This window comes from Ranitomeya imitator, chromosome 1 (assembly GCF_032444005.1).
Source record: "Ranitomeya imitator isolate aRanImi1 chromosome 1, aRanImi1.pri, whole genome shotgun sequence".
Lineage (NCBI taxonomy): Eukaryota > Metazoa > Chordata > Amphibia > Anura > Dendrobatidae > Ranitomeya > Ranitomeya imitator.
The window spans coordinates 1,044,101,182-1,044,115,168 of NC_091282.1; the positions used below are offsets into that span (position 1 = coordinate 1,044,101,182).

General features: G+C 44.4%; 1 protein-coding gene across 3 annotated transcripts in view; it reads right to left on the bottom strand.

The window, feature by feature from the left end:
* Positions 1-12,444, bottom strand: part of TMEM154 (transmembrane protein 154) — an 86,607-nt gene extending 74,163 nt beyond the window's left edge. For all 3 annotated transcript variants that reach the window (XR_011316974.1, XM_069744073.1, XM_069744072.1), the window contains exon 1: positions 12,316-12,444. The gene's annotated coding sequence lies outside the window, so the exon portion shown is untranslated. The remainder of the gene's footprint in view (positions 1-12,315) is intronic.
* Positions 12,445-13,987: the final 1,543 nt, after the last annotated feature.

A 13,987-nucleotide genomic window follows, 5' to 3' on the forward strand; every position in this document is an offset into this window, starting at 1 on the left:
ATTATAGGGCTAATAATAGGGGAATTTTATAGACGCCTCTCCATTACTAACCTCTCTGTTTGATGTCACCTGACATCAGGCTGGTCCTGCTTTCTGTCCCTTAGGGGGTCAGCTGCCATGACTCTGGGATCCGATCTTGAGTAGCACCAGGTAACCACCTGGGTTCAAGTCTAACCACACCATCATGGGCTCTAGTGAAGAACCATGTGTTTGTTTAGAGCCCTCCGAGCTCTTACTGGACCGTGGCACAGTGGTTCCACAAACACATGCGTAACAGTGTCATTATGGTAAGCACTCTAAAGGAGCTGAAGAAACTGGAGTTTTAATGTCATGCTAACTCTTGAGAGGGAACAGTTTGAGGGGATATAAGAAGAATGTATGGGTAGGAGAATTGTGTGGAGAGGCAGTATGGGAAAGGGACATGTGTGAGGAGACAGTATGGGGAGAGGGAAAATGTGTGAGGAAGATGGAGCTAGGTTCAATTTGTGAGGAAACAGTATGAGGAGCAGAGCTGGAGGAATATGTCAGGAGGCATATGGGGAGGTGGAAATGTGTGAGGAGACAGTATGGGTAGTGTAGTGGTGGAATGTGTGATGAGACGGTTTGGGAAGTGGGGGTGGTGAAATGTGTGAGGAGACAGTATGGTGAGGGAGAAATGTGTGAAGAAACAGTATGGGAATGTGGAAATGTGTGACTCAGTATGCAGTGCATGCACTGTGAAAATTAAGAAGTCTGCAGTCACAAACCTGGACAACACCTTTACATATAAATTTCAGGATTGTAGCATGCCCAATCCTGTGTGCAATATACTCACTGTCAGGGTTCAGGCCTGCTTGCTAGTTCCAGTGGACATCACATGACCTCACATAGGCGATTTTCATACTTATGGTTATGTGCCAACTAGCTTCTTTCCTGCTTCCTTCAATGAAGAAGGGGTTGTAGTTTTTAACTGAACATTGAGAGAATTAGGAATAGTAGCTTTATGGCATGTGACTGTAAGTGTGCAAAACTCATATGAGCAGTCACACTACAATTACTCAGACCGCTTAAGCCATGTATAAGATGAGGCAACAAACTTCTTTTTTTTTTTCAGTCTGGGAACCAGAATACCTAAGTTTGCTTTTCTTGTCTGCAGCAGTTTTCCCCTTTTTCTTGCAACTCCTCCATGTGGTGCTATTGTAAAGGTATAGGCAGAGCCACCATCAGGGCATTTCTGCCCTTACTGCTATATGGGGCCCAATAAACAGCGGCACACAGGGGTGCCCGCAGGACCCCACCTCTTGTGCTTCTGCTCACCGGGCCCCTGTTGTGAATTCTGTGATCGAACTCCCTCCTGTGGTCATGAATGGTACTTCGGCGAGTTCTGTCCATGGACTCCCTCTGGTGGCTGTGAGTGGAGCTGCTGCTTCTGAGGTTCCTTCCACAGGTGACGTAGTTTATTCTTTGGCTGGCTGCTCTATTTAACTCCACTCAGATCGTTACTCCATGCCAGCTGTCAATGTTCTTGTACTGGTTCAGTTGCTCTTGGATCTTTCTGGTGACCTGTCTACTCCAGCAGAAGCTAAGTCCCGGCTAGTTAATTATTTGTTCATTGTTTCCTTGTCCAGCTTGCTATCATGATTTTGCCTTGCTAGCTGGAAGCTCTGGGATGCAGAGTGGTACCTCCGCACCGTGAGTCGGTGCGGAGGTCTTTTTGCACACTCTGCGTGGTCTTTTTGTTATTTTTTGTGCTGACCGCAAAGATACCTTTCCTATCCTCAGTCTGTTTAGTAAGTCTGGCCTCCCTTTGCTGAAACCTGTTTCATTTCTGTGTTTATGACTTTCATCTTAACTCACAGTCAATATATGTGGGGGCTGCCTTTTCCTTTGGGGAATTTCTCTGAGGCAAGGTAGGCTTTATTTTCTATCTTTAGGGCTAGTTAGCTCTTAAGCTGTGAAGAGGCGTCTGTTATGAAAGGCAATTCAGTACTACAATGGACATAGCGGTCAGAGCACATACAGTGATCTGACAATAACCCAAAATCATAGAACGAGCTCTGAGACGTGGGAACTCTGTTGACCGCAATCCCTAATCCTCTCCAAACAACACTAGAGGCAGCCGTGGATTGTGCCTAACTCTGCCTATGCAACTCGGCACAGCCTGAGAAACTAACTAGCTTGAAGATAGAAAATAAGCCTACCTTGCCTCAGAGAAATACCCCAAAGGAAAAGGCAGCCCCCCACATATAATGACTGTGAGTAAAGATGAAAAGACAAACGTAGAGATGAAATAGATTCAGCAAAGTGAGGCCCGACTTTCTTAACAGATCGAGGATAGAAAAGGTAACTTTGCGGTCTACACAAAACCCTAAAGAAAACCACGCAAAGGGGGCAAAAAGACCCTCCGTACCGAACTAACGGCACGGAGGTACACCCTTTGCGTCCCAGAGCTTCCACAGCAGCAGAAGACCAATTGACCAAATCAGCACCCTTCTTGGTCAAATCGGTCAATGGTTTGGCAATACTAGAAAAATTGCAGATGAAGCGACGATAAAAATTAGCAAAGCCCAGGAACTTTTGCAGACTTTTCAGAGATGTCGGCTGAGTCCAATCATGGATGGCTTGGACCTTAACAGGATCCATCTCGATAGTAGAAGGGGAAAAGATAAACCCCAAAAATGAAACCTTCTGCACACCTAAAGGTACCTTCACACATAACGATATCGTTAACGATATCGTTGCTATTTGTGACGTAGCAACGATATCGTTAATGAAATCGTTATGTGTGACAGCGACCAACGATCAGGCCCCTGCTGGGAGATCGTTGGTCGCTGAAGAAAGTCCAGAACTTTATTTCGTCGCTGGACTCCTGCTGACATCGCTGGATCGGCGTGTGTGACACCGATCCAGCGATGTCTTCACTGGTAACCAGGGGAAACATCGGGTAACTAAGCGCAGGGCCGCACTTAGTAACCCGATGTTTACCCTGGTTACCATGCTAAAAGTAAAAAAAAACAAACACTACATACTTACCTAACGCTGTCTGTCCTCCAGCGCTGTGCTCTGCTCTCCTCCTGTACTGTCTGTGAGCCGGAAAGCAGAGCGGTGACGTCACCGCTCTGCTTTCCGGCTCCCAGACAGTACAGGAGGAGAGCAGAGAAGCAGAGCGCAGCGCTGGAGGACAGACGGCTGTAGGTAAGTATGTAGTGTTTTTTTTTTTTTACTTTTAGCATGGTAACCAGGGTAAACATCGGGTTACTAAGCGCGGCCCTGCGCTTAGTTACCCGATGTTTACCCTGGTTACCGGCATCGTTGGTCGCTGGAGAGCGGTCTGTGTGACAGCTCTCCAGCGACCAAACAGCGACGCTGCAGCGATCCGGATCGTTGTCGGTATCGCTGCAGCGTCGCTTAATGTGAAGGGGCCTAAAGAGACACTTTGATCCCTTCACAAACAAAGAATTAGCACGCAGGACCTGAAAAACTGTTCTGACCTGCTTCACATGAGACTCCCAATCATCCGAGAAGATCAAAATGTCATCCAAGTACACAATCAGGAATTTATCCAGGTACTCTCGGAAGATGTCATGCATAAAGGACTGAAACACTGATGGAGCATTGGCAAGTCCGAATGGCATCACTAGATACTCAAAATGACCCTCGGGCGTATTAAATGCAGTTTTCCATTCATCTCCTCACCTGATTCGCACCAGATTATACGCACCACGAAGATCTATCTTGGTGAACCAACTAGGCCCCTTAATCCGAGCAAACAAATCAGATAACAATGGCAAGGGGTACTGAAATTTAACCGTGATCTTATTTAGAAGGCGGTAATCTATACAAGGTCTCAGCGAACCATCCTTCTTGGCTACAAAAAAGAACCCTGCTCCTAATGGTGACGATGACGGGCGAATATGCCCCTTCTCCAGGGATTCCTTCACATAACTGCGCATAGCGGCGTGCTCAGGCAAGGATAAATTAAACAGTCGACCTTTTGGGAATTTACTACCAGGAATCAAATTGATAGCACAATCACAATCCCTATGCGGAGGTAGGGCATCGGACTTGGGCTCATCAAATACATCCCGGTAATCAGACAAGAACTCTGGAACCTCAGAAGGGGTGGATGACGAAATTGACAGAAATGGAACATCACCATGTACCCCCTGACAACCCCAGCTGGACACCGACATGGATTTCCAATCTAATACTGGATTATGGGCTTGTAGCCATGGCAACCCCAACACGACCACATCATGCAGATTATGCAACACCAGAAAGCGAATAACCTCCTGATGTGCAGGAGCCATGCACATGGTCAGCTGGGTCCAGTATTGAGGCTTATTCTTGGCCAAAGGCGTGGCATCAATTCCTCTCAATGGAATAGGACACTGCAAGGGCTCTAAGAGAAACCCACAACGCTTAGCATACTCCAAGTCCATAAAATTCAGGGCAGCGCCTGAATCCACAAATGCCATGACAGAATACGATGACAAAGAGCAGATCAAGGTAACGGACAGAAGAAATTTTGACTGTACCGTACCAATGGTGGCAGACCTAGCGAACCGCTTAGTGCGCTTAGGACAAACAGAGATAGCATGAGTGGAATCACCACAGTAGAAACACAGCCCATTCTGACGTCTATGTTCTTGCCGTTCAACTCTGGTCAAAGTCCTATCGCACTGCATAGGCTTAGGTTTAATCTCAGGTAATACCGCCAGATGGTGCACAGATTTACGCTCACGCAAGCGTCGACCGATCTGAGTGGCCAAAGACATAGACTCATTCAAAGCAGCAGGCATAGGAAATCCCACCATGACATCCTTAAGGGCTTCAGAGAGACCCTTTCTGAACATAGCCGCCAGCGCAGATTCATTCCATTGAGTGAGCACGGACCACTTTCTAAATTTCTGACAATATACCTCTATCTCATCCTGACCCTGACAAAGAGCCAGCAAATTTTTCTCTGCCTGATCCACAGAATTAGGTTCATCGTACAGCAATCCGACCGCCAGGAAAAACGCATCGATATTACTCAATGCAGGATCTCCTGGCGCAAGAGAAAATGCCCAGTCCTGAGGGTCGCCGCGCAAAAAAGAAATAACAATCAAAACCTGTTGAACTGGATCACCAGAGGAGCGAGGTTTCAAGGCCAAAAATAATTTACAATTATTTTTGAAACTCAGAAACTTAGTTCTATCTCCAAAAAACAAATCAGGAATAGGAATTCTTGGTTCCAACATAGATTTCTGATCAATAGTGTCTTGAATCTTTTGTACTCTTGCCGAGAGCTGATCCACAAATGAAGACAGACTTCTAATGTCCATCGCTACACCTGTGTACTGAACCACCCAAATGTCTAGGGGAAAAAAAAGGCAAAACACAGTGCAAAGAAAAAAAAAATGGTCTCAGAACTTCTTTTTTCCCTCTATTGAGAATCATTAGTACTTTTGGCTTCCTGTACTGTTATGAAAGGCAATTCAGTACTACAATGGACATAGCGGTCAGAGCACATACAGTGATCTGACAATAACCCAAAATAATAGAACGAGCTCTGAGACGTGGGAACTCTGTTGACCGCAATCCCTAATCCTCTCCAAACAACACTAGAGGCAGCCGTGGATTGTGCCTAACTCTGCCTATGCAACTCGGCACAGCCTGAGAAACTAACTAGCCTGAAGATAGAAAATAAGCCTACCTTGCCTCAGAGAAATACCCCAAAGGAAAAGGCAGCCCCCCACATATAATGACTGTGAGTAAAGATGAAAAGACAAACGTAGAGATGAAATAGATTCAGCAAAGTGAGGCCCGACTTTCTTAACAGATCGAGGATAGAAAAGGTAACTTTGCAGTCTACACAAAACCCTAAAGAAAACCACGCAAAGGGGGCAAAAAGACCCTCCGTACCGAACTAACGGCACGGAGGTACACCCTTTGCGTCTCAGAGCTTCCAGCAACAAATTAGAAAAGCTGGACAGAAAAAATAGCAAACAAATAGCAAAGAAGAACTTAGCTATGCAGAGCAGCAGGCCACAGGAATGATCCAGGGAAAAGCAAGTCCAACACTGGAACATTGACAGGAAGCCAGGATCAAAGCATTAGGTGGAGTTAAGTAGAGAAGCACCTAACGACCTCACCAGATCACCTGAGGGAGGAAACTCAGAAGCCGCAGTACCACTTCCCTCCACCAACAGAAGCTCACAGAGAGAATCAGCCGAAGTACCACTTGTGACCACAGGAGGGAGCTCTGCCACAGAATTCACAACAGGCGTCTAGGCAGTGTTAGGTACGCTCCACGGCTATTTCTAGTTGTGTGATAGGATTAGGGGTTGCGGTCAGCAGAGCTCCCACTTCCCAGAGCTTGTCCTGTGTGAGTTTAACCATCAGGTCGTTCCGGGTGCTCCTAACCACCAGGTCCATAACAGGCCCCATCATGCACTAATTGTGCTGTGCGCTGCGGGCCTGCGGCGTACACCCCGCCTCCCTCCACCCTTTGTGGACTTCTGGTCAGGTGTTGGTGCGTATGCGATGACGTCATCGCCTACGCACCAACATGTACGAGGACACTGTGACCATAAGCGGTGCTGTGTCTGCTGGGGATCACTTATAAGATAAACTAGATGGCAGCCCGATTCTAAAGAATCGGGAGTCTAGAATCCATATATACTTTATTTATTCAAATGTAAGAATAATACCAATATACCCAATGTGGCAAAGAAGAGGTTAATAAACGGCAGTCTCTCAGTATAACAGTCAGTGAATAATAGGCAGTATATGGAGAAAACACCAAACAAAAGTTCAAAATTGGTGTGAAAATGTCACTGAACCACTTCACAACTAAATATATATAGTTTTGGTAAATGGTATTATCATTTTTTTGACGAAATTCGGCAGGAGCTTGAAGAGCAACGTCACTGGGCCCGCCTCCACGCAGTAGAAACTTGCTGTGAGATAAAAATTCAAAAATCACACCATAATGGCGGGCGGAGTGTGTCACAGTACGGCACGTTTCTGATTGGTCGCTCGCAGCAGGCGGCAACCAATCAGACACTGGACACTGTTGACGTCACTTATCTCCGGACATTAACTCCGGACATTAGCTCCGGACATTAGCTCCGGACATTAGCTCCGGACATTATCTCCGCACATTAGCTCCGGACATTAGCTCCGGACATTAGCTCCGGACAAAGCCACGGAAGTTGGCACAAATTGCAGTAAGTAGTATTCTAGGCAATTAATCTCCGGACATTAGCTCCGGACATTAGCTCCGGACAAAGCCACGGAAGTTGGCACAAATTGCAGGAAGTAGTATTCTAGGCAATTATATATTAGATATGTAAAAGGTTGTTTTTTCCTTTATAAAATGAATTAAATGGGTGAGGAGGGGATGAGAGGGGGACTGCACATGATAAAGGGGGATGCACATGATGAAGTGGGGCTGCACATGATGGAGAGGGCTGCAAATAGTGAAGGGGCTGCAAATGAAGAAGAGGGCTGCAAAATGATGAAGGGGGCTGCAAATGATGGAGGGGGCGGCAATTGATGGAATGGGGCTGCAAATGATGGAGGGGCTGAAAATGATGAAGGGGGTTTCAAATGATGAAGGGGTTGCAAATAATGGAAGGGGCTGCAAATGATGGTGGGGCTGCAAATAATGGAGGGGGGCTGCAAATGATCAAAGGGACTGGAAATGATGGAGGGGTGCTGCAAATGATGGAAGGGAGCTGCAAATGATGAAGGGGACTGCAAATGATGGAGGGGTGCTGCAAATGATGAAGGGGCTGCAAATGATGGAGGGTGCTGCAAATGATGGAGGGGGGCTGTGCAAATGATGTAGGGGGCTGCAAATGATGGAAGGGGGCTGCAAATAAAGGAGGGGGTGCTACAAATGACTGAGGGGGCGGCAAATGATGATGTGAGGGAGGGGATGGGGACTGCACATGATGAACAGAGAGGGACTGTACATGATTAAGTGGGGGTAGAACAGGGGACTGCAGTGCAAATGATGAAGTTAGGGGGATAGGAACAGTGAATGATGATCTGAGGGTGGAAGGGGGACTGCAATTGATCAAGAGAGGGGGAAGGAGGACAGCAAATGATGAAGTGAGGTGGAGGGCGACTCCAAATGATAAAGTGAGGGGCAGATGGGGGACTGCAAATGATGATTTGAGAGTGAGGGACAGGGGGCAGCAATTTAATTGAAGGTGGGGGATGGGGACAGCAAATGAGGACCTTGGGGAGAGCAAATAATGATGAATTTTGAGGGTGGTGGGGGTAAATGGTGTATTGAACATGGGGTTGAGCAGTTGATAATGAATAGAGGGTGGGGGTGGGAGAAATAGAAGACATGACAATGAATTGGGGTGGAAAGGGCATGTAAATATAATGAATCAGTGGAGCGGGGAGCACATAGTGGGGGCATTGAGGATGTAGTGACTGGTAGTGAATTGAGGGAACAAGTACAGGGCTAATTAATATATATAGTAGGTGGGGAAAATGGCTATTTATAGTTGGTTGGGGCGCAGTGGTGGATTATAATTTATATTTGGAATGGTGGATTGCGTAATAACTAATTACATATTAATGGTGGGTGCACGTCTGTATTCAGCTGTGTAGTGTAGAATAAAGAGAAAAAGTGGGGGATGTGCTCTGGGAGCAGTGCTCTAAGTAACTATGTTACTTTATGCAGAGATGAGTCCTGGCTGGAGGAAATGATGGCGGTCTGTGTTGCATGATAAAGAAAAGCAAAGATTAAGGACTTCAGCTAGAGATGTCACTGGTGAGTCAGTGTGTTACCTGTATGCTGACACTATATACTATATACAGAGCTCCTGTGTATATTGTCACTGATCACTGAATTATCTGTACACTAACACTATATACAGAGCTCCTGTTTATAATGTCACTGGTGATCACTATATTACCTGTACACTATATATGTGGTGCCCCAGGGTCCTGGTCATCACAGTAATGTCGCTTTCCTCATGGGGGCCAGGTACCACAAGCATGCAACATATTCACACTCCAGGCCACCAAGGGGAGCTTTTGATCCTATTTACTAGGTGACTCCCCATATATATAACTGGTAGTCTGTAGGGAGAGGAAGTCAGTTCCAGACAGCTATCTGAGGAGGATGGAGGGTTCACAGAGCTGTTCATGCCCTAAGAGCTGCAGCTCCCAGAAAGAGACACATAGAAAGATGAATACATTGCATTGAGTGTGCAGGAAAGCAAAGCACGGGAGAGGATACTAGAAATGGACCATCCCCGAGCAGGCTGCCTCCTTCTGAGGCGCAGAATACCGGTAGCCAGAACACCGAGGTTGTAAGGACCTCCACACCTTACATCAGAGAACGGCAGGACAGCTGAACTGCAAGTTCCCTGTCTGACCTAATACCCAGAAGGCACCGTGACACCCCACAGAGCCGGGTCATCTAAGAGACCCTATAAACAGGCTCAAGTCACCAGTCATACGGGTTTTGTCATTTCCTATACGGGGGACGGAGAGAGAGAGACACCACATCTGTGAGAACCTTACGAGAGGTTTAGCAGTAAGGGACTACACCACTACAGCGCAAAGGAAGGCTATTGATTTCCACCTGGATGAGGGGACTCTGGACTTGCCACCAAACCGGCCGGACCCTACCTGCCCTGTGATCCAGTGCCCTGGACTGTGGCTGCTGAAGTCTTCAGTAAACGAGGTAAAGAGACTGCAAACCTGTGTCCTCGTTCCTTACCGCACCTCTCACCATTCTTCCAGCTACACATTGGGAAGCCCTGGGGATATACTTCACCTGTGGGAAGGTATACCATCTAGCTACCATAACATCACCCCAGTGGACCCCTTAAAGCAGCGTCGGTCACCCTGACCGAATACCACAGGTGGCATCACGGACATAAACTTTATTCCCTTTAAAGACCTTTCCCTTTTACATGGGCGCCCAGGGCCACGGACCGTGTGAACACCACCGGACCTAGTACCGAGTACCCCACGGCCCTGGCGGGCGACTCATCTACATACAGAGCTCCTGTGTATATTGTCACTGGTGATCACTGATTCACCTGTACACTGACATTACATAAGAAGCTCCTGTGTATAATGTCACTGGTAATCCCTGTATTACCTGTAAACTGACACTATATACAGAGCTTCTGTGTATAATGGCATTGGTGATCACTGTGCAGCTCTAGCAAAAATTAAAAGACCAATGCAAAATGTTAAGTTTGTCTTATTTTTCCTTTTTATAGGTATATTTTTTAGTAAAATATAAATTGTTCTTTTAGTCAATAAACTTCTGACAACATGTCTCCGAATTTCCAAGCAATAAATTTTGTATTTTTTTTCTGAAAGGGAGAAATGGTCAAAATTAAAAGAAAAACACCATTTTCAGACCTCAAATAATTCAAAGAAAAGAAGTTCATAATCATTTAGAAACAACAACACTAATGTTTTAACTCAGGAACAGTTCAGAAATCAATATTTTATGGAATAACCATGATTTTTAATCACAGCTTTAATGCATCTTGGCATTCTTTCCACCAGTCTTTCACAGTGCTTCTGGTGCAAAAATTTAAGCTGTTCTTCTTTGTTAGGTGGCTTGTGACTATCCATCATCCTCTTGATTACATTCCAGAGGTTTTCAATGGGGTTCAGATCTGGAGATAGGGCTGCCCATGGCAGGGTTTGATGGGGTGATCTCTTAATTTTTGCCAGAGCAGTATTATCTGTACACTGACACTATATACAGAGCTCCTGTGTATAATGGCATTAGTATTGTATTTCTTTTTTATTAATGATAAGTATTATAGTATTCAGTCAATATGTGGTGGTAATATATGGTGTGGTGGTATTTGCTCCCTGTATGTGGTATTATTCAGTTACTATGCCATGGTAATATGTGGTCTGGTCTTGGTGTGGAGGTGTTTTTTCTTTGGATGTGGTAGTATTCAGTCCCTATGCCATGGTAATATGTGGTCTGGGATTGGTGTGACGGTATTTGTTTCTTTTATGTGGTATTAATGGTTATTCTAAAAAATATATGTGACTCAGTCCCTTAAAGAAAAATAAATAAAAATATACCTAAAAAGAGTATTGGGTATTTTAAGAAATGTTTAATAGGTTAGAGAAGAGTAGGGCCTGTCCAAAAGAGTCTACGTTGTCGTGGTGGTGGCTTAAATTTTTTTTAGGCCAAAACAAAAGCTGCTTGCTATATATGTGATCTGGTGTTTGATGGGAACTGTTAATATCAGATTGGTGAGGACGTGGCAAAGATGAGTTTTTCTAAAAGTGTCAGCCCTGGGTATAGGAAAAATATTTTCCTGTAACTTCAATGACTGCACAGAGTTTCGTGCATCACTATTTTTGCATGTTTTTCTAAGAGTGTTTTCCAGTCCTGTAAAATTACTGAAGAAGGCATATGGAGATGGCCACACTGTCCTCAGGAGGTCGTGGGGAGGATGGTCCGACCTGGTAGTGCTATTGTGGAGGTTACAGGAAATCCAATTACGGGTGAGCATAATTATCTTTCCCAATTATGGATCTCAGCTGTTCTCAGAATATGTCATCACTTGCTTGTGTGGAAGAAAAATACTTCAATCTTACATTTTGTTTAAAGGTCAGAGACCATTTTATGACTAAATAGCAAGAATAATGAAAATATGTGAGTTATATGTAACCTGTGATATTAGCAATTCATATACAGTTTACATATTATCAGCATTAGTTTGGGAAACATTTTTTTTTTGTTACCCGTAAACCTTTTTAATCAGTCTATCAAAGTATTGCCTTACTCTGGGATTAATGGATTCACAACAAACCTTGTCACCAAGTTGGATGATCTACGTTTTTTGTTCCTTGCAAGAAATTAATGGGCGGCAGCTGCCTGCACTGCTCATATCATCAGAAAAGTCATTTCAGGACGTAATGTGGGCCAGAAATTACTATTCTGTTCTAGGAGTTAAAATTGAGAATGTCAGAAGATCATAGTAATGTGAGGTCTCTTCCTGTTATAAAGAGTAACATATTAAGGTAGTTTTAGTCTCCCCTTCTTCCAGTACCTCCCAGTATCAGCTGTCTGTCTGACCAGAGACATATCCTGAAAATGTAAAATGAAAACCAGATAGATTTGTAGTAACACTGTGGTTGTTGTGCACAGGAAACATGAATTCCACATGTGAATACACCATCTCGAGGGCGAGTCACTGTGCACATAGGATCCTACATTGCACACAAGTTAAGTTACCAGTGTAAACCATGAGAATATACAAAAACTTACCGTAATGCAGGACCGTGCAGATAAAGGACCATCTGCCGATGTTTGTATATTACTTTTCTTACCTGGTCTCTGATCTTCTCGACTTTTTTCTATTTTTCTTTACTCTTTTTATCAAAGGAACTTCAACATTTCCTGTTTCCTTTAAATTTATCTGTGAACTTTTTCTCATCAGAGCTAAGGAGATATATTCAAGTGTGTACTTAGGAAGTGATGTAACTCAGCCTGGGCTTGTTGAAACAGCTACTTGCTAGGGAAAAAGTTTCAGACCAGCACCTGGATGACACACACTGGTTATGAATGCTTGTGGACTTTTATGGCATGTTTTCCTTTGTTTTGCTGACACACCGGAATCTTTAGCATTTTATAGCATCTTTCATAATTTCCAGTCCTTTTCACAGAGGGAAATATATACCACTGCAAAATGTACAGTTTGTCTGATTTTTCTCTTTATAGGTATATTTTTGAGTAAAATGTAAATTGTTCTTTTATTCTATAAACTACTGACAACATGTCTCTGAGGTTCATAGCAATACATTTTGTATTTATTTTCTGAAAATGAGAAATGGTCAAAATAACAAAAAAATGCATTGCTTGCAGACCTCATAGAATGCAAAAAAAACAAAAACAAGTTCATAATCATTTAGAAACAACAATACTAATGTTTTAACTCAGGAAGAGTTCATAAATTAATATTTTGTGGAATAACCATGATTTTTAATCACAGTTTTCATACATCTTGGCATGCTTTCCACCAGTCTTTCACACTGCTTTTGGGTGACCTTAAGCCATTCCTGGTACAAAACTTTAAGTAGTTCTTCTTTGATGACTTGTGACTATCCATCTTTCTATTGATTACATTCCATAGGTTTTCAATGGGGTTCAGGTCTGGAGATTGGGCTGGCCATTACAGGGATCTGATGTGGTGGTCCTTCTTCCACACCTTGATTGACCTAGCTGTCAGGAATGGCGCATTGTCCTGCTGGAAAAACCAGTCCTCAGAGTTGGGGAACATTGCCTGAGCGGAAGGAATCAACTGTTTTTCCAGGATAACCTTGTATGTAGCTTGATTCATACGTCCTTCGCAAAGATAAACCTGCCCAATTCCAGCCTTGTTGAAGCATCCCTCATCACAGATCCTCCACCAAATTTCACAGTGGGTGCAAGACACTGTGGCTTGTACGCCTCTCCAGGTCTCCGTCTAACCATTAGACGACTAGGTGTTGGGCAAAGCTACAAATTAGACTCATCAGAGAAGATTACATAACTTCAGTCCTCTATGGTCCAATCCTTATGGTCTTTGGCAAACTTCAACCTGGCTCTCCTTTGTATCTCATTGATGAAAGGCTTTTTTCTAGCTTTACATGACTTGACCCCTGCATCTAGGAGCCTGTTACGAACTGTTCTTGCCAAGCACTTCACCCCAGCTGCCATTTGCCATTCCTTGTAGGTCACTTGATGTCATACTGCTGTTGCTGAGTGACATTCAAATAAGATGACGGTCATCCCGGTCAGTGGAGAGTCATTTTCGCCCTCTGCCGGTCTGTAGCTTTGTTATCCCCAAGGTCTGCTGCTTGACCTTGTTGTAATGTACTGCCTTCTTAGAAATTTTATGGTTGGAGGCAACATGACGCTCACTGTGTCCCTCTGCTAGTAAAGCCAGAATTGAGCCCTTCGTTTCCTCACTCAAGACTTTTCTTTTCAACTCCCTTGGCATGGTAAAAAGTTATTTTTTCA